General features: G+C 51.8%; 2 protein-coding genes across 4 annotated transcripts in view; one reads left to right on the top strand and one right to left on the bottom strand.

Annotated features, from left to right (window-relative positions):
- The window catches only part of LOC142069191 (uncharacterized), a 49102-nt gene extending 48559 nt beyond the window's left edge, over nucleotides 1–543 (bottom strand). Inside the window, exon 1 of the mRNA XM_075119697.1 lies at nucleotides 471–543. The gene's annotated coding sequence lies outside the window, so the exon portion shown is untranslated. The remainder of the gene's footprint in view (nucleotides 1–470) is intronic.
- LOC125621599 (butyrophilin subfamily 1 member A1) overlaps nucleotides 1–24916 on the top strand; it is a 655591-nt gene that overhangs the window by 544358 nt on the left and 86317 nt on the right. The gene's annotated exons all lie outside the window — the stretch shown is intronic.

The following is a 24916-nucleotide window of genomic DNA, read 5'->3' on the forward strand; positions in this document are numbered from 1 at the left end:
CAGGATGGGCTGGAAATGGATCTCTAATGTGTGTGAGCAGGCCCACTCTGCTGTGCAGGGCACAGAGACGACAGGGGACCCTGTCTTGCTTCCAGCAGAGAGATCTCCTGCACCTCAGCGGCTAGAGGAGTGTGCGTGTGTTGTTACGGGGGGAGGGGGTTGGAGCTGACAGACCAAAGGTCTCTTCCCCGCCAGCTTAGTGATTTCTCTCGTCGCTGGGTATGGCCTCTGCAGCTCCTTGGTTTCTTCAAGGGGAATCCAACCTGCAGCCTGACAAGGACAAGGAGACTCCTGGCCCAGTCCCAGTGTGGGACCTTTAGCACCAGCATGTCCCACTGGTTGCTGGATGAGGAACTCTGAGCTGGAAATAAGGAGCGGGCTCTTTTCCTGTCTCCAGGAGGCATCCACTGCAGGGAACCCAGCCAGCCCCACTCCCTGAGCTGTGTCATGCCCTGGCACAGTGCCCTTACCTCCCCCACTCTGGCTGTGTTCTTGTAGCCCAAGAGCCTGCTGTCCTGGTGCCAGTCATAGCACCAGAGATCTTCTGCCTCATGTATGGTCAGGCCTGGAAGAGAGAGAGAGAGAGAGAGAGAGACGTTTCTCCTCATTCTGGTTGCAGTTTCTGTGTCCTTCCAATCCCATTGGTGGCTGCACAGTGGAGTGGAGAAGAACAGAGGCAGAGAGAGACTTGTCCTCCGGCTGGGGTCAGTCTGAGAGAAATGGTCTGGGGTCCCATTATCAACCTGTGGTCACTCTCAGTCCCCTATTGGGTTCCGTGTCCTAGCTGGGTTCCTTACCCCTCTGTTGGAGCAGCAGTTGGTAGAGCCGGTAAGTCCCCTCCCTGGCCTGCCGGCTGATGTCCTTGTCTGGATCGCTGACAAACAGAGCCAGCTGGGCCACATGGCGACCCATCTGAGGGAACTCGGCTGAGATCTAATGGAAGGGAGAGCAGAGGGGACTCCATCAGCATTTTCCTCTCAGCTCCTTGTCCCCCCTGGGCCAGAGGGCTCCTTCCTCTTAGCCCCTCTGCAGGAGATGCTGGGGGACAGGAGCTTGAGATTGAGCCTTCATTTGCTCTGCTGCCAAGGGAGCCTGCAGCTGCTTTGGGATGCCAAGCAGGGGCTGGAGCATGGTCCCCTTAAAGGCCCAGGGACAACACTGAACCAGGACAAGAAGAACTTGACTCAAGCCTAGCTCAGTCCTGCTCTGACCCTGCCTCCCCATGAAGAACCCTCCTAACCCACAGCCCCGGCGGCAGCAGCAGATCCTGCAGCACACTGGAGCCAGCCCGCCTCCGCCTGGAGCCAGCAAGCTGGGCTCGGAGCCCACTTACATCAAACTCAGGGAGGGTGACTGTGTATCTCAGGAGGGCTGTGCTGCTCCTGATAGCCCTGGCTCGCTCCTGCGACACCCTGGACACGACCCAGAGGTTGACATGCTGTGGGGAAAGGAGGCAGGTCAGACTCAGTGGCCAGCTGCTCCTGCTTTGCAAATGAGCCCCATGCCCCCAGCCCCAGGGGCCTGAGACATTCTGCGCAGGGGGGAATAGCTGAGTCCTTGATGGCAGAGCTTTAGAAGGGGATTCTTTCCCCCAGGACGCAGCTTGTACCCTTCAGGTCACAACTTCTCAGCGTCTCTCTAGACTGGGACAATGTTCGCGGTCGGGGCTGGTCCCATCCTCCCAGAACTCCTGATTCCTGAACAGTTCACCAGAAAGAAGATTGAACCCTTGGCCCTTCCTTGCTATGCAAATCCTTGGGGGGATGTAGGGAGTGACTGAGAGCACAATCCCCCCAGGAATTTCAGAGCACATCAGAGGGAAGGGCTGATTCCCTGGGCTCCTCCTCTTTCTCTAGGAAGGAGCATGTGCCTCTTCTCTGAGAACCATCTCCCCAATCTCATGGGCTCTGTGTGTTGGAGGGGTGGGGGAAGGGTGGGTTTTCAGACTCTCACTCCCCAAGACAGCCAGGAGCCCTGTGCTTAGTGCTCAGCAGAACCAGGCAGAGCTCTGGCTTGGAGTCCCAGCTCCTTCCTCTGTCCCTCAAGAAGGAAGGACCTGACACTACATTGCACTGACCGCCCCAACCAAGGACGGCCCACTGGGGACCCAGCTAGGAGGACAGAGTAGAAAATGCATCTTCCAGTCTCTCCTTACCAGTCCCCCAAAGAGTTATGGTCAAATGGGGCTCACCTCCAAGATGAAGTGGAGCCTGTCTGTGTCTGGGGACTCTGCCAGCAGGTTCCCCAGCATGGCATCCAGGACCTCTGGGATGACTTTCTGCAGAGTCTGCAAAGCATGGGTCAGAGTTAGGGAACCTGGGCCTACACGTGCCACAGGATGGGAAGAGGGGTCTCTGGGAAGCACTGGGGAGACTCCCAAACACATCTCCTGGCCTTTCTCCTTCACATCCCACTGCAGGCAATTTGCAAGAATTGATGACCCCTGGACCTTTAATCCATGAGCTTAGCAGGTCTCTGCAGAGGGCCTTGTAGGCAGAAGAGTATGAAACAGCCAAGTTGCTATGGATGGAACCTGGGCTTCTGGGCCAAACACGGCTTATGAAAGAAAGAAAGAAAGAAAGAAAGAAAGAAAGAAAGAAAGAAAGAAAGCAATCCCCCAGGGAGGGGTAATCTCTTCCCTGCTGGAGGGAAGGATCCAACCCTGCAGCTTGTTCCATCTCTGCTACCCCACCCCTAAATCTGGAGCTCCAGCGAATCAAGGGAGCAGGGACCAAGGACTACTCTGGAAGAGGAGGAGGATGGAGGAGGAGGAGGTACCTGGATGCCCGTGGTGTCCTTCTCCGTGCCCAGGGTGAAGACGGAGTGAAGGGCAGCTCGCAAGAGGTGGGTCTCTAGGTCTGGCTCTAGGGCAGGTTTCATGGTGCTGGCAAGAGAGAGGAGCTGGTATTAGACTGTGCAGTACGGGGGTGGGACTGTCGCCAACACGGACACCAAGCCACAGGGATAGAGGCACAGGCTGGCGAGAACGGAAACTGAGGCACTTAGCTAGGGAATGACAAGGCCAAGGTGTCCCAGACAGACAGTGGCAGGACAGGAATAGCTCCTGTTCCCTGGAGCCTGCTGCCCCTCCTGTATCTGAACCCGGGAGTGAGCCCCTCCCCAAGGCCGCTGTCATGTGATGGGAGTGAAAAGAAGAGCCCCGCCAGGAGAAAGTGAATCTTCCCACCCCACCATCTCTGCCAGAGGCGCCACTCTTGGGAGGTGACTTGGGAGGGGCAGTGACGGTGACTCCCAGCCTTGGGCCTGATCAGCAGTGGGGTTAGGGGAGTCGGCGGGGTGGGGGGGTGGGGCTGTCTCGGTACCAGAGGTAGCCCACTGCAGCCAGGGAGTGGGCGAGGACGGCGCTGGGTGACGAGTCATCGGGAAGCTCCTCGATGAGCTCCTGTGAGACGCGAAGGAGACAAAGGAGCATGTGAGATTCAGGCCCAACTGACACCTCCCAGTGAGGAGATGACACAGCCAGTGCCCCACATGGCCAGCAGGATCCCCCACCGCCTCCCACTCCCTTCCTGCCCATCCGACTTGTCCCCCTTCCCGGATTCCTGCCCAGCTCGCTCCCAATCCCCTTCTGTCCTCCTCCCTGTCAAAACTGCCCCCATTCAGCCCCATCCCGACGACCGAGCTGGGACCATGAGATTCCTTGTCCCACACTCTCAGCTGCCCCCCAGCCCCACAATTCTCCCCCTCCCTCCAGCTGCCGTATGGCGTGTCTCACTCACCACGATCCTCTTCACCACAGCCGCCTTGCAGCAGCGCGGCTCCAGCGTGTCCTCCCCTCTCTCCCATGCAGCCAGACATGCGGGGTAGATGGCCTGAAGGAACAGGAGCTGCTGCCCCTCATCCTGGACCCACCAGGAGTGGGGTATAGCGAGAGAGAACCTGTTAGCTAGGGACCTTCCTACCCCACCCACACCAGCTCCAGGGCTCAGGCCTCAATGGGGGATTGTGGGGACCCGCCTATTGTCCAAATCCCCCACCACTCCTACGCAAGCAGGATCAGGAACTGGGACAGTGCCTGTGGGGGGAGACGACCTGGGCTGTTGTGGGACAAACACCCCCATCTTGGGGGTCCCACATCATGGATGTAAAAGGACCCCATTAGGGGTGGTGGATCAGGAGGCACAAGACCCTGGGCAGGGGGTGGGGATGCTGGGAAGGGACAGGGCAATTTTGGTTCCAGCCCAAGTGGGGAACATTTGTACCTTATCTCTGCACTGGAGCTGCTCTCGGATGACTTTGAGAGCAGCTTCATCTTTGGCCACGTCCACCCCTTCCTCCTGCTCCAAATCCAGGGGGGTCCCTGCACCAGGGAGGGAAGGACAGGGGCGTGGTGGGCAGAGCAGGATTCAAGACCCCCCTTCCCACCTCAGGCACCCAGGGCAGATCGGGCCCCAAACCTCCCTCTCAGGGATGCCTGCAGCCCCCAACAGCTGCCGAAGCCCAGAGCAGAGCCCCCCTCCACTGCCCAGGACTCCAGGGGAGGTGCCGATTCCCCCGGCCCCGGAGCAGCAAAGACCAAAGTGGCAGCAGCTCTTCACACCCCCACCCCCAGGTCCCCGTGCGGAAGGGGCAGCTGTGTGACGGCTGCTGCTGTCCGTGGGGTTCACGTAGCTCAGGCCAGACACCTGGGCTGGGGACCCCCCCCATATCACTGGGAGAGCGTCGGGGCCCAGGGTGTTCACATCCCGTCCTCACCCCTCCTGGAGCCCAGCCTGGCTCCTCACCTGGAACAAAGCAGTGGCCTCCATCGGCCTGGCTGCTGCCAGAGGCCCAGGTGCTGCCGCTGTCCCAGGCTGAGCTGCCGGTGCTGGGACAGGGACCTTCCCCCTCCTGGCCGGCGGGGGCTGGAAGGTCCTCAGAGACCGGGCAGGGCGATGCCTCCTGATGGGAACGAGGGCTGGGCTCCTGGGGCCGCTGCTGCCCACACAACAAGCCCCAGAGCCACCCTGCCCGGCGCCCCTCCTGGGCTGGGTCCTGTCTGCAAAACCGCAGCCTGGGCCAGCTCCACTGGGGCCTGGTCGGGGCCTCTCCCAGCTCGGCGCCTGCGCCGGGAGCCAGGGTCCTTTTCCAGAAGGCCGGGCACTTCCACCGTCTGGCCTGGACGGGACCTGCTTCCCCGCCAGCAGGGACGCAGGGCTTGCTCTGCCCCTGGGGAAGATGGCAGCTGCTTCCCTCAGGCTCTGGGGCCACCTGCAGAGCCTTCCTCCGCAACATCCGCAGGAGCCTGGCCATCCTGGAACCGAGCGGGGAGCAGGGGTGAGTCTGGGCTCAAGGCAGCCTTTCACTCATGGGGCTTTTCTGTCCCTCCTCCTCCCTGCTCCAACCACAGCCGCCCCCTCTGCCCCCACAGGAGTGCAGGGGGTGCCATCTACACACACGGGCAGGAGTTCATTGCATGATCTGCTCCCAACGTTCCCCCTCATAATCCCTGCTGCTGCAATATCCAGGAAGTCTCATCCTTTTCCAGCAATGGGGTCAGTCCCAAAGACCATCGGTTACTCTGGACAAGCAGTCCCCTCCTGTCGTCCCAGGCCACTCTCCCGCCCAGGCTAGAGAAGGAACAGAACTCAGGCGTCCGGACTTCTCCTGGGAAAAGACCCTCGGCACAGGAAGCACAGGGCCCTCCTCATTCCCCATTGATTTCCAGACTCAGCAGCTCACAGGGTCTGGCCCAGTTCAGAGACTCTCAGCCTGGGGAACAGTGTCCCACAAGGGAAGGGCTGGGAGCCCCATTGCTGGAACCTTTCCAAACACACTGGAGACGGCTCTGGAGAAGCCCCTGCCTGGCCTAAGAGGGAGGGGCTCTTGGGGGCTGTTTGCAAAGGAAATCCCCCTTTGGAGATAGTCTCTCCCCGTTTCTGCCTCTCCCCAGACAGACAGGGGAAGCCACTGAGGAACCCGAATGCCACTCACTTGCTCTCAGTGATGGGATAATGGATGGCAGATGTTCAGGGTCAGCAGACGTCCCTCGCCCTCCTCCTCACTCTCCAAGCCCAAGGCAGGCTGGAGAGGATGGTGACCTCAGGAGTTACCCTGCCCAGCCAGCAGGCAGGGTGATGACACGAGGGCGATCGACTGGCTGTGAAAACAAGAGTCTGTCTGATTGCCAAGGGACGGAGAAACTCAGCCAGCAGCAGGGGGGTGCAGAACACGGCCCTAGGGCAGAGGTGACAGCGCCTCCGGGATCCTGACATCCCAGCACTTTACACACCTTCCTGCAGCCTCCCAAACCCACTGGGCTGTAGTGATGGGACCCGAACCCTACTGACGGCAAACGGACTCAGCTACCGGCTCAGGGTCACACCGAGTGTCAGAGCCATGGATGGACCCCTTCACTAACCACGGCCGCACACTCCCTCCCACAGCTGGCAATTGCAACCAGGCCCTAATGTCTGCTCCCCCTGCCTTTGAGAGAGAGTGTCACTCCTGCTTCCATTGCTGCCTATTGATCTGTGGGACTTTGGGCAAGTTGCTCCCCCTCTCTATGGCTCTCTGGGACTCACATCCCTGAATGGACTTTAAAAAAGACAATGGTTAAAGTTTGGCCCCAACTAGTTCTTGTTTCTCAAGACTAGCCATTTTAGCAAAGTTTAGAATTCTTGACATTCAACACCTGGAAACATCCCTTTCTCCTTCGCAGATGGCCTTAACGTCCCTTATCTCACCCAGGCTCCCTGCTGCCTGGACTTAGAGAATTGACCCTGTTCCCATTGGACCTACCCAAGGTGTCACACAGCAAAGCGGTGACAGAGCCAGAAAGAGAAGACAACAGTCCTGACTCCTGTTCGAACTAACAGACAACAACCCCCCGGAGGCAGGGATAAAGCCCAGGAAATCAGGTGTGAACATTTTCATGGAAACCGTTTTCTGTCAGAAAATCCATTCAGACAAAACCACTTTGTTTCTTGAAATCATAAGAAGTAGGATGAAAATTCTTTGCAAAAATATTTGTTTCCAAAACAAGAGCATCTCCTGTTTGTCACAGTGCAGTCAACTGTTTCGTCGTACACAAAGGGGACACACTATGATCTAGCAAAAAGAAAAGGAGTACTTGTGGCACCTTAGAGACTAACGAATTTATTTGAGCATAAGCTTTCGTGAGCTCCAGCTCACTTCATCGGATGCATCTGTAGCTCACGACAGCTGTATCTCACGAAAGCTTATGCTCAGGTAAATTGTCCTCCTATTCTTTTTGCAAATACAGACTAACACGGCTGCTACTCTGAAACCAACTATGATCTAGAAAATTAGATGAGATGCTTCAGTCTGAGCTAAGTAGTTGCTGCTCTTCACAATTTCAAAAGAATAAAATACAAATAAAAGAGAATATTAGGTCATAATCGGATATGGCTCAGTGTGATAGGACACCGCCTAGTCTGCACTGCTCCGAGTGACACTCTTCAGTGGATCCCCAGCATCCACCCATGGCGAGGTAGGTTGGAGAGGATTGTTGTTCGTACTTGACAGAAGGAGAAACGAAGGCTGAGAAAGGAGCAGGGACTTGTCTTAGCTGATGCAGCCAGTCAGTAGCAGACCAGCAATTGTTCCTAGTAATTATGCAGCAATTATTTGAGAAGAATTGGAATGTTCGAGAGGATCATGAACTGCTCCGAGACAATGAATGGAGAGCAGCATCCACATTGGTCAGACATATAACTGGTTGTGGCTTATTTGCTTGGTCATAAAAGAGAACAACAAAGACCAGAGTTTCCTCCCTGTCAAGAGCCCCCTCCTCAGCTGATCAAGGTTGAGACTTTGAAGGGTGGGAGGCTAAGGGTTCTCATCAAATAGCCCAAAGAATGGCCCTGATCACCACCGAGGCAATCACTCTCGGAGCCCTATTCCAGTCTCCTCTCTGTGAGGGCCTCCCAGAACCCACCCGGACCCCGCTCCACACACAGAGCACCTGGTGGTGGGAGGAGAGCAGAGGAAAAGGACAACGAAAGCAAGAAGAGAAAGGCAGGAGGGACAGAGGAAAAGGGAAAACAAAAAGGAGAAACCCCAATGTCCCCAGTGATTCTAAGGGACAAAGTCCTAGGTCGGAAATAAAATACTGCCCCCACAATCTAATGTTTTCCTTTCCTAAAAATCAGCCGGCACCTGATGGATCAGACTGAACAGGTTCCAAACCTCTCCGAGGCTCTTACCTTCTATACAGGGACGTCTGTTTTTGAGCAAAACCACTAGAAGAAAAGGAGAAAACTCCAAAGAGGGTCCTCCTTGCGCTCACGAATGTGAAAGTGAATGCTCTCTCAGTCCTCCAGGAGAGACCTCGAGAAGGAGACGTGCTGAAGCAAAGCCACAGGGATCTCCGAGGTGGCCCCTGTCCTGCACCCCTGTCCTGCCTGGCTGATGTCAAGATCTCTCTGTGAGATCATCGCCTCCCCGCCACCTTTGTCCAATAGGCTGAGGTCCTGCCAAAGGCCCTTGTGATGTCACTGCCACACCCACCCCTCCCCTGCAGTGCTGATGTCCTGCCCCTGTCCAGCCACATTGGATGTTTCAGCTGCTTCCCCTGGATCACCCCACGCAATGAGCGTTCATTGTGGGCTCAAGCCCAACACAGTAAAACATCAGAGGCTTCTCGCCATGCTACGCTCAGTTTTTCATAAACTAGCAGACTTTATGGACAGAAGAGACAATTAGAGTACGTCATCAGACCCCCTGCAAATCACATGCTTTCTGTAGAGAATAGTAGCTAGTTTTTGACTACACACGTTCCAGAAAGGCATCTAGTCTTCATTAGAAGACATCAAGAGGTGGGGAATTCCCACCACTTCCCTTTCTAGTTTCTTCCTTTGGTGATTCATCCTCACGGTTGAATATGTGTGCCCTCTTTCTAATATGAATTGGTCTCTTTTGAGTTTCCAGCCACTGGGTCTTGTTATTCTTTTCTCTGCTAGATTAATGAGCCCTTTCATACCCGATATTTTCTCTCCATGAAGTCACTTCAATGACGTCACCTCCCGATCTTTTTTATCATCGAAACAGGCTGAGCTCTTTCAATAGCTCATGAGCAGGCATTTTTCTCCAGCCCACAAAACGTTTCATTGCTTTTTGCTGCCCCATCTCCAATATTTCCAAATCTTTTTTCAAAGGTGGACGCCAAAACTGGATGCAGGATTCCATGATCAGTCTTCCTCATGGTGTGTCACCTCCCTATGCTCCTCACTGCTCTTTTCATACATCTAATGATGGCTTAGCCCTGTTCACCACAGCATCACCCTGGGTGCTCATGTTAAATGGCTTGCCTAGCATAGCCCCTAAATCCTCTTCACAGTCAGTGCTTTCCTGGATACACTTCCCCACTCTGTAGGTGTGGCCTGCATGCTTGTCGCTAGCTATAGGACCCTTCATTTGGTTCTTTTCCAACTTGTTTTCTTTGAATGGCTCCAGCTTACCAAGGGATCCGATTGCTCTGTGTCGCTGCCCTCTCCTCATCATTAATTACCACTCTGCTACTATTTTATCACCCACCAATGTTAGCAGAAGTGAAATTTTATTTGGGTGGCGGTTCATTGATATTTATTTTCAAGAAATAGTCCTTGAGAACCTCTTCATATCCCTCGTGCCCATAACCTGCTCCACACAGCACAGTGAGAAAAGGCCGCCCAGCCCAGCTCTGCCCTAGGGGCTAAGCACAGAACAAACGTAGGAGCTTGTGTCATCCATAGCTTCTGAACAACATGTGGGGGTCATCAGCTTACAAAGACACTCTAGACCGGTAGCGTAGACAGGCCCCAAATGTATCTAAGTGTCCCTGTGACGAAGTGGGACTGTTCTTAATGTTTCCTCTGAATAGTGGGGGGGTGCCTCAGTTTCCCCTAGGCAGTTCTTAAGTATCTAGGGGGTGGAGTAAGGGTGTATGATCATTGCAGAGCCCTAGAGGGCAGGTGTGTGCAGGAGTCTGGACACAGAGAATGGCCGACACCCTGTTTCCTGGCAACTGATGGCCTGGGCCCTTCCCCCCCTGCAAGGTGAGAGCTGAAGGGTCCGAGAACAAAGGAATCAGGTGACCTCCTGGCCCGGGAAAGGAACAAAGCCCAGAGGAGGAGGGGCTGGAGGGGGTTTTCAGTTTGGGGCTGGCTGGGACATGGAGTGAAGGGCAGACGTGGTTGTCTGGCTCACTGCCCCCCAGAATGGACCCAGCTGAGGGGTCCCGTTCTCTGCACCTGCAAGCTCTGTTTTAGACCATGTTCCTGTCGTCTAATAAACCTTCTGTTTTACTGGCTGGCTGAGAGTCACGTCTGACTGCGGAGTTGGGGGGCAGGACCCTCTGGCTTCCCCAGGAGCCCCGCCTGAGCGGACTCGCTGGGGGAAGCACACGGAGGGGCAGAGGATGCTGAATGCTCCGAGGTCAGACCCAGGAAGGTGGAAGCTGTGTGAGCTGTGTGTCCTGAAGACAGGCTGCTCACAGAAAGGCGACTGCCCCAGAGTCCTGACTGGCTTCATGGGGAGCAGTTCCAGAGCATCGCCCAGGGACTCCGTGACAGTCCCGCCTTGCAAAACAGGAGAGAAAAAAACATAACCTTGAGTAGCTTTATTTTATAGTCGTGGAAACTGAGGCACACAGAAGCAAAGAGATTTGCTCATGGTCAAAAAGTCAGGAATAGAAAATGGCCCATCTGCTGATAGTCAGTCCTGGGCCCTAGCCGTGTTTGTCCTGGCCTCTCTGCTTCAGCTCCAGTAACAACCCGAGTCGAGGTTTTCTTCCTCTCTCTGTCCTTTAACTTCACGTCACTGGAGAAGAAAGATTGTTTCTGACCAGCTGGGTCTAATGCTTAAAAACCTTAATTTTTTTCTTTCGCTAGGATAATGCTGGGCATTTTCTCTCATTCACTTTCCTTTGGAATAATTTCAATCCAATCCAAAAGATTTCCTCTTCCATTGTGTCTTCAGCACCTTTCCTAGCAAACAGTTACTGTTCAAGCCCAGGTTTCCAGTTTCAGGCTGTCCCAGGGTGAGATGGCCATGAAAGGGGTAGTAGCTCAACTGAACCTATCTCCAGGTGAAGGGAATAAGTGCAGGGGTCACATGAGAAGGAGCAGCATGTATCTAGGATCCAGGCCTGTTGGGCGATATAAGAACAGCCTGTGCTCAGCCAGGAGAGAGACCCGCAATGGGGGCAGGCCTGGGAGGGGCTTGGATAGTCCTTTCAAGTCAGTTTCGGTACACATTAGGGGATGGAACAGCCAAGCTGCTAGGGTTGGGAGCTGGGCCTCCTGGCAGTGTCCAGGAACGAAAGCACAGCACCTGCCAGGAGGGGAGTCCCCACAGAGGGACACCGTCATCTCCCAGGAAGGGAAAAGGCTCTCACTGCCATTTCTTAACCTCATGGGGTGTTCTCCTGCTCCGCCAACCCCACCCCTATTTCAGCATCTCCAGGTGCCTGAGGGAGCAGGAACCAGAGGCCATCCTGCAGCTGGGACAGAGATGGAGGTTGATGACCTACCTGCCCGTGGTGACCATGGTGCAGGACAGCCCTCAGGACATGCAAATGCAGCTCCAGATCTACAGAATGCAGCTTCCCTTTGCTGGCACGAGACCTTGCAGGTTGCGGGGGGTGAGACAGGCACTAACTTTTGGTAACCCTCAGTGGGATCAGAGGGTAATGGTTTGTAGAAATTGGTGTTGGAGAGCGTTACAAAAACTAGGCAAGCCATTTACAACACACACTTTGTTTCTCTACAAAAGAAAAAGGACACTAAACTCTCTAAACTACTACATGCCACAAGGGGCTACAACAGTGGTTCTCTTAACCCACCCACCAATATTGTTAATGTATCCAACTATACTTTTAGCCCAGCAGAAGAATCTGTCCTATCTCGGGTCCTCTCCTTCTGCCCCTCCACCCCCATGAATATGATACCGTTCTGTGGTGACCTAGAATCCTATTTTCGACGTCTCCGACTCAAGGAATATTTCTAACACACCTCTGAGCAACATACTAACCCACAGAGACCTTCCTACCAAGACGACAAAAAGAAGGATTCTGGGTGGACTCCTCCTGAAGGTCGAAACAACAGACTGGACTTCTACAGAGAGTGCTTCCACCGACGTGCACGGGCTGAAATTGTGGAAAAGCAGCATCACTTGGCCCATAACCTCAGCCGTGCAGAACACAACGCCATCCACAGCCTCAGAAACCGCTCAGACATGATAATCAAGAAGGCTGAAAAAGGAGGTGCTGTCGCCATCATGAATAGGTCAGAATATAAAAAAGAGGCTGCTAGGCAGGTCTCCAGCACCACTTTCTACAAGCCATTACCCTCTGATCCCACTGCGGGTTACCAAAAGAAACTACACCATCTGCTCAAGAAACTCCCTGAAAAAGCACAAGAACAAATCTGCACAGACACACCCCTAGAACCCCGACCTGGGATATTCTATCTGTGACCCAAGATCCATAAACCTGGAAATCCTGGATGCCCCATCATCTCAGGCTTTGGCACCCTGACAGCAGGATTGTCTGGCTATGTAGACTCTCTCCTCAGGCCCTACGCTACCAGCACTCCCAGCTATCTTCGAGACACCACTGACTTCCTGAGGAAACTACAATCCATCGGTGATCTTCCTGAAAACACCATCCTGGCCACTGTGGATGTAGAAGCCCTCTACACCAACATTCCACACAAAGATGGACTACAGGCCCTCAGGAACAGTATCCCCGATAATGTCACGGCAAACCTGGTGGCTGAATTTTGTGACTTTGTCCTCACCCATAACTATTTCACATTTGGGGATAATGTATATCTTCAAACCAGCGGCACTGCTTTGGGTACCTGCATGGCCCCACAGTATGCCAACATTTTTATGGCTGACTTAGAATAACGCTTCCTCAGCTCTCGTCCCCTAATGCCCCTACTCTACTTGTGCTACATTGATGACACCTTCATCATCTGGACCCATGGAAAAGAAGCCCTTGAGGAATTCCACCATGATTTCAACAATTTCTATCCCACCATCAACCTCAGCCTGGACCAGTCCACACAAGAGATCCACTTCCTGGACACTATGGTGCTCATAAGCGATGGTCACATAAACACCACCCTATACTGGAAACCTATTGACCACTCTACTTACCTACATGCCTCCAGCTTCCATCCAGGACACACCACACGATCCATTGTCTACAGCCAAACTCTACGATACAACCGCATTTGCTTCAACCCCTCAGGCAGAGACAAACACCTACAAGATCTCTATCAAGCATTCTTACAACTACAATACACACCTGCTGAAGTGAAGAAACAGATTGACAGAGCCAGAAGAGTACCCAGAAGTTACCTACTACAGGACAGGCCCAACAAAGAAAATAACAGAACGCCACTAGCCGTCACCTTCAGCCCCCAACTAAAACCTCTCCAACGCATCATCAAGGATCTACAACCTATCCTGAAGGACACCCCATCACTCTCACAGATCTTGGGAGACAGGCCAGTCCTTGCGTACAGACAGCCCCCCAACCTGAAGCAAATACTCACCAGCAACCACACACCACACAACAGAACCACTAACCCAGGATCCTATCCTTGCAACAAAGCCCGTTGCCAACTGTGTCCACATATCTATTCAGGGGACACCATCATAGGGCCTAATCACATCAGCCACACTATCAGAGGCTCGTTCACCTGCACATCTACCAATGTGATATATGCCATCATGTGCCAGCAATGCCCCTCTGCCATGTACATTGGTCAAACTGGACAGTCTCTACGTAAAAGAATAAATGGACACAAATCAGACGTCAAGTATTATAACATTCAAAAAGCAGTCGGAGAACACTTCAATCTCTCTGGTCACGCAATTACAGACATGAAGGTCGCTATCTTAAAACAAAAAAACTTCAAATCCAGACTCCAGCGAGAAACTGCTGAATTGGAATTCATTTGCAAATTGGATACTATTAATTTAGGCTTAAATAGAGACTGGGAGTGGCTAAGTCATTATGCAAGGTAGCCTATTTCCCCTTGTTTTTTCCTACCCCCCCGACCTCAGACGTTCTGGTTAAACTTGGATTTATATTGGAAATGGCCCACCTTGATTTTCATACCCATTGTAAGGAGAGTGGTCACTTTGGATAAACTATTACCAGCAGGAGAGTGAGTTTGTGTGTGTGGTTTTTGGAGGGGGGTGGGTGAGAAAACCTGGATTTGTGCTGGAAATGGCTCACCTTGATTATCATACACATTGTAAAGAGAAAAGGAGTACTTGTGGCACCTTAGAGACTAACAAAATAAATTGATTAGTCTCTAAGGTGCCACAAGTCCTCCTTTTCTTTTTGCGAATACAGACTAACACGGCTGTTACTCTGAAAATTGTAAAGAGAGTGGTCACTTTGGATGGGCTATTACCAGCAGAAGAGTGAATTTGTGTGTGGGGAGTGGAGGGTAAGAAAACCTGGATTTGTGCTGGAAATGGCCCAACTTGATTATCATACACAGTGTAAGGAGAGTGATCACTTTAGATAAGCTATTACCAGCAGGAGAGTGGGGTGGGAGGAGGTATTGTTTCATGGTCTCTGTGTATATAATGTCTTCTGCAGTTTCCACAGTATGCATCTGATGAAGTGAGCTGTAGCTCACGAAAGCTCATGCTCAAATAAATTGGTTAGTCTCTAAGGTGCCACAAGTCCTCCTTTTCAGTTTGAGAACTGCAAAACTAAGCATCTCTGATGGGATCTTCTAGACTGAGCACTGAATCCCATTGGGTAGATAGAAAGATTAACCTCCATAATCTATACAGAAGCCTGTGGAGCCCCATAAGATTGGGTCCTTAATCCATGAAGTATTGGAACTCATTTACAGAACTTTTCTTAAACGTTACATGAATATATTGTCTCATACTATAGAATTAGAATTTATCATCCCTATTCCATGATGAGAGATCTTTGAGCTATAATGTATCTTAATTAAAACTTTCTTTAGATAGCTTTCTGAGGGGCAAAAAACATTTTATCAAACAAATCCAATTTTTTTTATTTTTTTTTTAAATCATTGATTTTTATCCACCCTGGTTGCAAGTGAATAGCAAAGCTGGTCCCAGCAGGGAGCCAGAGTGTCCAAAATCCTTAGCTGGTGGGAGAGCCTCTCTGTGAGCCTCTGTAAAGCATCTCACTTCAACAGTGACTGGCTGGACGATTTATTGTAAGGGACGCCCTTTCTCAGACCCTTTCCCTTTATTGTCTCCCAACCCTCCACGTCAGTCCCTGACCCAGGATTGCCAAGCCAAACTCAAATACTACTTGTTTGAAATCTCACAGCTCGCCAAGATTACCTAATTGTCCAGGTGGCTGAGCCCGAAGGCAGCTCTGTGAACACCTCCATACCGAATGCCAGCTCCGTTTCAGAGACGTCTTTCTTCGTGCAGAAATAGAACACCTCCACTTCTTCGTGGGAAGATGTCGTTTACTCCTCTGATGGGGGCTCCCAAACAGTCCTCAGTTCCGTCAAGGAGACACTCTCCTTTTCCAGTGGATACTTCAAGATGGAGAATGTGAGCAAAGGGGCTGAAGGAGTTTACAGGATTCAAGATGAAATGTACAGGAAGTGTGTGGCTGTCGTAAACTTTACCGTGGTGGGTAAGTTGTGCACTCAGTGACCCCAGAAAAAACTCTGCTCCCCTTGCACTTCTCAGGCCATGTAAAGCCTGTGGAAACATCCTATAAACTCACAGAATATGGAAGACCCCAGCAGATATTGAGCTGGGAGAGCCATCTCCTCTGCAGCCCCAGCCCAAGGGGTGTGTCACGTGGGAATGCGTGAGGAGAGGAACTAGCCAGACCACAATGCACTCTGGCTCTTCTCAGTGGAAGGACGGTCCCTGAGGGCCCCCTGCCAGCCGGCACACACTAGAGCAGCCCCCAAGCTGCTATAACCAATGACGGGACTGGCATTAGAGCTAGGGCAGAGAACCAGGAAGGTGTAAATCCTGTTGTGCCAGAGCAAGAGTCTTCTCTACACTAGGCCCACCGATGTTCCGACCACTGACTCTAGTAACAATGAACATTTTTTGCAAACATGGTCAGCTAGTGACCCAGCTGCCCCGGGGAGGCTAGTCCCTGGCCCCACCCCTCCCTTTCTGCCCCCTTGCCCCTGCAAGAGCCCAAAGCACACCCACCGTGGCCCCGGCCCCAGTGCTGGGCAGCTGTCAGGGAGAGGCCCCAGGCCAGCACGGTTGCTGTGTCCTCAGGCCTGGCAGGGCAGAGCGCTGGGAACAGCAAGAGGGGGCCTGGCCTGTGGCGGAGCGTGGGCAGAGCCATGGTAGGCTGTCTGGCAAGTCACAGGCTCCCCCTGCCTACGATACCTGCTGCCCATATTTGCAAAGTTTCTGCAGTGCAGGCAAGGTTTCAAGCACCCCAAGGGCTCACAGGGAAAGTGGCATGTGTTGTATAGGCCATGGGGTAACTTTTATTTTTATGGTGCCTAGCAAGCCTTTTGTTCATTAGGCTGCTCGTTAACATACCCCTGGCTCTGTCTGACTGCGGGATCAGGAGCAAACATTCATGAAGGGTCTGCGCTGAAATCCCTGGGAAATACGTAGTATGCCGTGACCTGTTTTATCTCTGGCCACTGTCACCCTAGTCTCTGAGGCCCAGATCTTCAAAGATCAATGGGAATCGGATACCTAAATACCTTGTAGGATCTGGGCCTAAGGGCCAGATTGTCAAAGGTATTTAGGCACCTAAAGCTGCAAATAGGCACGTAGGGGAATTTTCAAAAGCATGCAGCTGCCTAACTCTCACTGAAGACGGTAGTTAGTCACTTTTGAAAATCCCATTAGTGACCTACCTGCATCTTCAGGAATGCAAATACCTTTGAGTAGCTGGCCCTAGATAATCAAAGGGCTCCAGGGCAGAGGCTGGAATTGAACCAGGCACTTATGGCTCCTAGATCAGCACCTCCCCCTTAGGCCAACCTTCTGCAGTGCAGGCAAGAAGAGGAGAATCAGGCATGTGGTATACGGAGTCCTCACCAACACTTTCCTCCTTCTTTTCTCGTTCCAGAGCCCAGCTCATTCCCACCTACTGTGTCTGGGACCTCCGGTGCTGAGGAGGAAGCTCGTGATGAGACCAAAGGGGATGGGAAGTAGCTTGTGATGGGAGATTTCCTTCCCCAGTAGCCTCTCTCCTCCCAGCCTGAATTTCACACGCCCGTCCCAGGTCCCACTGACATCAGAGTGAGCTTGAGGGCAGTGTCCAGTTGTTCCAGATCTTCTCAGGTGGCCTGAGGGCTTGGGCCACAATTGGCCAAAAATGGACCACGGGGAGCTGGCACAGCAGAGTTGGCTATGGCCAAGGACAAGCCCTTGGCTGATTGAGGAGCCGTGTTTGGGGCCTCCCAACGCGAGTGCAGAGTGTCAATTAAGGGGATGAGTTCAGGGGCAGAAAACTGTGATCCCCAAAACCCAGCATGCTCTGGGGGGGAGCCACCTATGCTAGCCAATGGGAGATGTTGATGAGAGGGGTGTGTCCTAAGCCCTGCCCCTCTCTGTGTTCGATGCTTGTTGTGGCTTGTGATCCTGAGAAAACCCCTCTCTTGCAGTCAGGTGATTTAGATGCTGCTTAAGTCATATCTTGCAGGAATAAGTTAGGTACCTGCCTTGCTCCATGCAAAATGGCAGAGGGGCCATCCTAACCCAGCCCTGTTGTCAGAGCACTCAGCTGGGAGAGTCCCGTTCAATTCTCCATCATTAAAAAAAGAAGTCAGTCCATTCTTCTGAATGCTCTCAGACAGGCAACTCCTGTTTGTCTGGGTTCGGTGAGGGAGTTGCTTAGTCACAGTCAAATAATTTACTTAACAGTCCAATTAATCTAAGTATTATATTTAACGGGTTTCTGGAATTTGTAACCGCTTTAGCAAGGTCATTGCATGACAGGCTGGTGCACCGTTAAAAGAAACAGGTGCTAGGCGGAAGTAAGCAGCAGCATCTTAAAAACATTTGTCAACCATTCAGCTTTCTTCAAGTTGCAAGGAGAGAGGCTTGTAGATGGCCTAGAGAAGAAATCGCTTTGCATGAGGATTCTGTCGGTGTTTAAACCGAGGGGGTGTTTTCTGCAAAGGGAGTAGGTGGGAAGGAACCTGCTTTATGGCTCAGGCTCTGTCTCCACTTAAAACACGATAGCTGCTGCAGCCCTTCAGTACAGACACTTCCCACAGCAACGGGACTCCGAGTCCAGCGCTCTAGGCCTCGCTGCCTCCATTAGTACAGAAAAGGATGAGAAAAATGATGAGGGACGTGGAGCAGCTTCTGTATGAGGAGAGATTAATAAGACTGGGACTTTTCACCTTGGAAAAGAGATGACTAATGGGGGATACGATAGAGGTGTATAAAATCATGACTGATGTGGAGAAAGTAAATCAGGAAGTGTTGTTTACTCTTTCTCATAAGACAAGAACCAGGGGTCACCCAATGAAATTAATAGGCAGCAGGTTTAAAAGAAACAAAAGGAAGTATTTCTACACACAATGGAGAGTCAACCTGTGGAACTCCTTGCCAGAGGATGTTGTGAAGGCCAAGACTATAACAGGGTTCAAAAAAGAACTAGATAAGTTCATGGAGGACAGGTCCCTCAACTGCTATTAGCTAGCATGGGCAGGGATGGTTTCCCTAGTCTATATTTTCAAGAAGCTGGGAATGGGTGACAGGGGATGGATCACTTGATTACCAGAGCTCCTCTGATTCTGGGTTGTTTTTTTTTTAAATCTCTCCACAATTTTGGTTGCAACTGAAACTTCTAGTTAAAGCGATCAGTGGGGGGGGAGGGCGGGGTCTGGACGCTCTGTCGCCTTGCGCTTTGTTTGTGTCACCTTTACACTGATGCAAAGTGAGCAAGAAATACCAAAAGAACTGCAGGCACTAGTGTAAATGACACACACCAGGATCAGGGTAAGGCTGGATTGGGGCCCAGAACTCTTCCCTCACCCACCCATCACGGCACAAGGAGTTTGATCCTGTACCTCATGCCAACTGCCCATAAGGGGCAGCTTAGAAATTCTTCGGTTGTACAAAGCTGGTGTGTCTCCCTATGTCACCTGCCTCCTCCCAATCTTTAGTCTGGGGACGTGGTGTGGTAGCAAAGAGAGTGTGGTGCATAATGCTGGCTCAGAACTGCTGCCACGACAGCCAGTGTAACTTAGAGCAGCCTCAACAGTGCTCTAAGTTTTATGTCAGGTGCTATTTCAGGCACCAGCCAGCCGAAGCTTGGGGGAACAAAAGGGTGACTTCAAGCCCCCTTTTCCCATCCCTCTCTGCTGAGCCAAGTGAAAACTTGGCTCTGCTGAGAATTCAGACCCAGGCATAAGGCAATGGAGAACCCCAATCTTCTGCTGTGGAGAGTTGGTAAAACTCAAAGCCCAGATGGCACCGTTATTAAGCCCATTATTTTTTTCTCTTTGCTATTTAAAAATAATGAGATGCAAAACCAATATGAGTGCAGCAGTAATGTTGTATGGTTCGGACACACAAGTTAAATTTCCTGTGACAACACGAACTTGATCAACTTGCATGTGTGGAGCATATTTCTCCTCTTCCTGTTTTTCTTGTTGTATTTCAAAATTTACCCCCCAGGGTTCTTTGTGGCATGTAATGCGACTTGTATTAAACACGCCACAAACCCAAACTTACAGGAATGGGCCAGAACTTGACAGCTTACAGGAGTGGCCGCTAGAGGGATCGGGGCTGATTTTAGAGGGCACAATTTTCAAAAGCATCAAAGTGACTTAAATGCACTTGGAAATTTTACCTCTAGTCTTCCTTATGAATTAATTTTTTATTTTATTTTTTTTTAAAGGGAGCTGTAGCCTGTTTTCCACAGAGTCAGTCTGAGTTCAAGCCAATGCCGTAGGGCATTTCAGGCTGCTGTCCTGTCTGATCCAGCCCAGGGGACAATATCTGATGCTTCCAGGAAAAGCAAGAACCCGCTGTAACATACATGGCTAGTTTTAACATGCTGTAAATGCAGGTGGGGAATTAATTACTGACCTCGGTGGCATTCAGACTATGTCCTGAAGCATGGGATTGGGCCAGAGGGACAGCTAGCGCTGGCCACAGTGTCTAGGGTCTCGGAGTGGGAAGTTCCATGGAGAATTCCACTGGGTGGGAGACTCAGCTGTGAAGGGAGGGGGCGGGCAGGAGCATCTCATAAACCCAAGATTGGAATAACTGAAGTAATGTTCCTTTTACACAGAGCCTCAGCTCTCTGGAACCTCTGCAAATGCTTTAGCCACGTGTTTAACTCCATCCGTAGGAGTAGCCTTGGATCGCAGTGGGAGGGCTCAGGTGCGTAAGTGTTTGCAGGATGGGTGCTCAGGGCAGTCCCTGACTCCAGGGCAAAGTGGATGTGACGTGCCACTGTCTGGATTTGGGAGCCTGCCTGCACACCAAACTCACTAGGCACTGGGTGCATGACTGCAAGGCGCTGGGCCGGGGAAAATCAGCCCCGGGTGGTTATTTCGAGTAGAAAACCAGAGCCACTTCTGGGGTCTTTCAGCTTCTAATGCCCTTTCCCTTCTGCAGCTGGATTTCATCCTATGATAAAATCCCTCTCAATGCCAAGTCAGTGCCATAAATCACTGGCCTGGGTGCAGGAATCAGTAGGCGACGTTCTCTGGCCTGGGTTATGCCAGGGCTCAGACTAAATTATTCTTCCCAAAACTTTTAAAAGCTGAGCCCCCTCCTCAAGGCAAAGAAACCAATCGTGCCCCTCACCCGTCAGCAATGTGTTAGCGACCCCACCCCCCATTTTCATGGATACGTCTTCAAACCCCACCCTTCCCACCATGGCTAGCCCTTCCCCACGCTTCAGGAGATGCTGAAGGAGATGATCCTAACCATCCCCTCTAACCTTAAGACTTGAGGGAGCATCTTAAAAATCACAGTTTCCAGACTCTGGAACAGGGGCTGCTTTGCCGGGCTCACCTTTCTCCCTGCGTCAGGTTGGCCGATGGGGATAATGAGCCTGGAGATCTCATTCCCGTTGCTCTGAGTGGTGCCCATGTGCACATGACTCAGCTCAGCTCATCCTGTATCCCAGGAACGTCTTCATCTTCTGGGATCCTCATGGCAGCAGTGGGATGAATTAACGGACTCCCTTAGCCATGGGGCCTTTCTCTCGCTTTTGTTTCAGAGCCAGCGTCCTGGAATCGTCTCATGGTGCATGGAGTGGTGGCAGTGGTGGGGGTGATAGTCTTACTGTACCGATGTGGGTTTTGGAAAGGTAGAGGAAAAGTGTTTGCCTACTCGCAACTCGTCTTCAGGAAGCTGCTGACTCATCCCTCCCCGCAGCCTGGAAGTCGGCAGGATTCCCAGGAATCTAAGCTCCCCGCAGTGTGTGACAGGGACGGGGACCAGGCCCAGGGAACCAGAAACAGGAATCGAGACCCAGCCCTGGAGAATGGGGAAGGAGACCTGATTGCGAATTCGTATCCGGTCTGCTGAATTGTTCACGTCCAGACCCTCCCCACAGTTCTTAAAAAGTCGAAGCATTTCGTTTAGACGCTTTCCAAACAAACCATTTTGATTTTTCAGTTTGAAACAATTTTTTGTTTAAAAATGTCCTTCAATTTTATTTTAAAAATTCAAAAAGTTACAACCCTTGAAATGTTCCTGGCTCTTTTTTTTTTTTTTAAAGCTTTTTGGTTCATCAAAAATTTGGAAAAATGTTAATTTTGTTCAACCTGAAACCGGTTTTTTCCATCTCTTTTTTGGAATTGCCAGGGACCAAAAAATTCTGTTTGCCCAGCTCGAGGGGCAGGTGAGGATTTTGGCAGTTATATTGTGGGTCTCTAAGTCTCCTTGTTGCTCAAAGTTTTCTTACTGCAAGGATGAGGGCAGGATGGGCAAAAGCTTCCTAAAAGTGGGGGGGGCTGCTGGCACCCAAACTGTGGCCCAGCCCCTGTGCCACCCCTTCTCCTCGAGGTCCTGCCCCCTCAAAGCACCCCTTTCCCTGAGGCCCCCCTTCACACCGCCTTTCTCCCTGAGCTCCCACTTCATGCCGCCCCTTGCCCCCAAAACACTGCCCCCCGCCCCTCCCTTCTCTCCCCCATCATCCAGTCGCTCACACTTATGGCCAGTAAAAAGTGGTGGGCCCTGGTCTCCCCTGTTCCGGCACCCCTGGATGAGAGTGGGAGAGGATGAAGAACTCATTTCAAATATAACTCCCCCCGCCCCTCAAAACACCACAATTTGCCAGCAACAGCAAAACATGCACCTAACCAACCCGGGCCAGTCACGCTGTGTTGTGTGTTACATTCCCGTCCTGGGGCAATTTATGTCTTTGAGAATATGAAACCTGCAGGCCTGGGTGTTTCTCTGCGTAATGTGACCTCACTGCTCCTGATGAGAGCCATTGTTTGTAAATGTTTCAGGAGCAGACATATTTATCATTCATGGACAGACAGATATTTATTCATAATTAGAATTGGTGAAAAATGGCGGGGGTGGGGAGGGTCATGAAAATTGAAGAAGAAACCACTTCCTCCCCCCTTTCCCCCATATTCTTCAAACTTATTTGGAAATGTTTTTAATTATCAAATTTTTGTTTCATTTTGGTGGGAAAAACTCCATGTTCTCTCTCAAGTGGGCAGAGAAATCCAAAATGTTTTTTTTAAAGAGGGAACTTTTTTCAAATGATCAATGTAATCCAAAGTGGCATTTTTAGTTAAAAGGTTGCATTGTCAGTGTAAAACCCTTTTGAACCAGCTCTGTTACTGTATAACAAGATGAGTTTATTTTTCGTGATGCATTGTTTGGGCCAGGTTTCCTTGGTCCTGGAAACACTTACATGCATGTTTAACTTTAATTACTGCTGTGAATAATTCCATTTCAATGGGACAACTCTGAGGTCGGGTTTACGCTACGGCCGTATATCGGTGTAACTATGTCTTTTCTTTCTTTTATATGTGAAAGTTCTTGAGAGGTTAAAGCAGGTAAAATACATGAACAGGTTCGGACAGTCCGAGTTTGTCCGTGCAAAGTGACAGCAGAGATGTGGGATCTGCTAGTTTTCCATAAGTCTCTCAGGGTTACCCAGGATAACTTTGGGGACCTCTGTCTCTCATCGGGAATGTTCCCTGAAAGTGTCCAAACAGCTCAGAGCTACAGAACCATTCCCTGGATCCATTCTTATAGCTGTCTTCCCCGGAAAGCAGTCTGGCAAGTGTTCCTGTCAGCTCATTGCTAAGTTATCTGTCAAAACACTAGAGTTTTCAGGTGCCTAAGTAGCCCCTGGAATCAGGGTGAAATTATCCTCCCCACCACCACCAAAATTGGAAATGGTGCCCCGGAGTGCACGGTACCCTACCATAGTTCCCCCATAGGAACTGCATGAACAGGCAACTCTGCAAGTTATCTGCATGCCTCTGCACGTGACCCCCATGCCTCTCCATTTCCTTGGCCACATGTATCCTGTCCCCATGCTGGCGGCTAATCCAGAAAAAGAGGGAAAGCGCTCACCACTGCGACCACCTGAGGGAGGTGTTGGGTTGAGATCAGCTGGTCAAAGCAGGCAATAGGGACAGAATCTGAGACTTCAAGCTCCTCGAATGACCTCTGACCTTTCTAGACCTGCCCTTCAATGAGACACAGCGATTGTAAAGTTGAATGTGATCGTAACTAGACCCATTTGAAACCCTTCACCACACAAGACAAAGCCCGTAGGATTCATTATGAATTATTTATTTCTCCTCCCCTGTATTCCTGCAGCCACCAGCCACCTTGGAGCTTTCCCTCCTCTCTCCCAGGCTGGGCTCACTTGATGGCAGGAGCTCAGCGCAGGGTCCAGCTTTGCTCTTTCGCTTCCATTCTTCACGTCTTTGGGTGTCTGCATTGGCACCTGAGCAGCCGGATGGAAACACTGAGTCCTCTGTCTCGGCAGGCAGGCCCAGCCGCCAAAGCCAAAGACTCCCTGAGAACAGGGGGAGGTTCGCCTGAACTCTCAGGAGTGGCGGCTGGGCCCATAGGGTAGGGTTACCATATTTGAACTTTCAAAAAAGAGTACACTCCGAGGGTGGGGGGGGAGTTGTAGCCCTGCCCCCTATCTACTCCCTCCCACTTCCTGCCCCTTGACTGCCCCCCACAGAACCGCCAACCCATCCAACCCCCCCTGCTCCTTGTCCCCTGATCACCCCCTCCCAGGACCCTGCTGTGACGAAGTGGGACTGTTCTTAATGTTTCCTCTGAATAGTGTGGGGGTACCTCAGTTTCCCCCAGGCAGTTCTTAAGTATCTAGGGGGTGGAGTAAGGGTGTATGATCATTGCAGAGCCCTAGAGGGCAGGTGTGTGCAGGGGTCTGGACACAGAGAATGGCCGACACCCTGTTTCCTGGCAACTGATGGCCTGGGCCCTTCCCCCCCTGCAAGGTGAGAGCTGAAGGGTTGGAGAACAAAGGAATCAGGTGACCTCCTGGCCCGGGAAAGGAACAAAGCCCAGAGGAGGAGGGGCTGGAGGGGGTTTTCAGTTTGGGGCTGGCTGGGACATGGAGTGAAGTGCAGACGTGGTTGTCTGGCTCACTGCCCCCCAAAATGGACCCAGCTGAGGGGTCCCGTTCTCTGCACCTGCAAGCTCTGTTTTAGACCATGTTCCTGTCGTCTAATAAACCTCCTGTTTTACTGGCTGGCTGAGAGTCACGTCTGACTGCGAAGTTGGGGTGCAGGACCCTCTGGCTTCCCCAGGAGCCCCGCCTGAGCGGACTCGCTGGGGGAAGCGCACGGAGGGGCAGAGGATGCTGAATGCTCCGAGGTCAGACCCAGGAAGGTGGAAGCTGTGTGAGCTGTGTGTCCTGAAGACAGGCTGCTCACAGAAAGGCGACTGCCCCAGAGTCCTGACTGGCTTCATGGGGAGCAGTTCCAGAGCATCGCCCAGGGACTCCGTGACAACTGGTGGCAGCGGTGGGATG

This window comes from Caretta caretta, chromosome 14, assembly GCF_965140235.1.
Source record: "Caretta caretta isolate rCarCar2 chromosome 14, rCarCar1.hap1, whole genome shotgun sequence".
Lineage (NCBI taxonomy): Eukaryota > Metazoa > Chordata > Testudines > Cheloniidae > Caretta > Caretta caretta.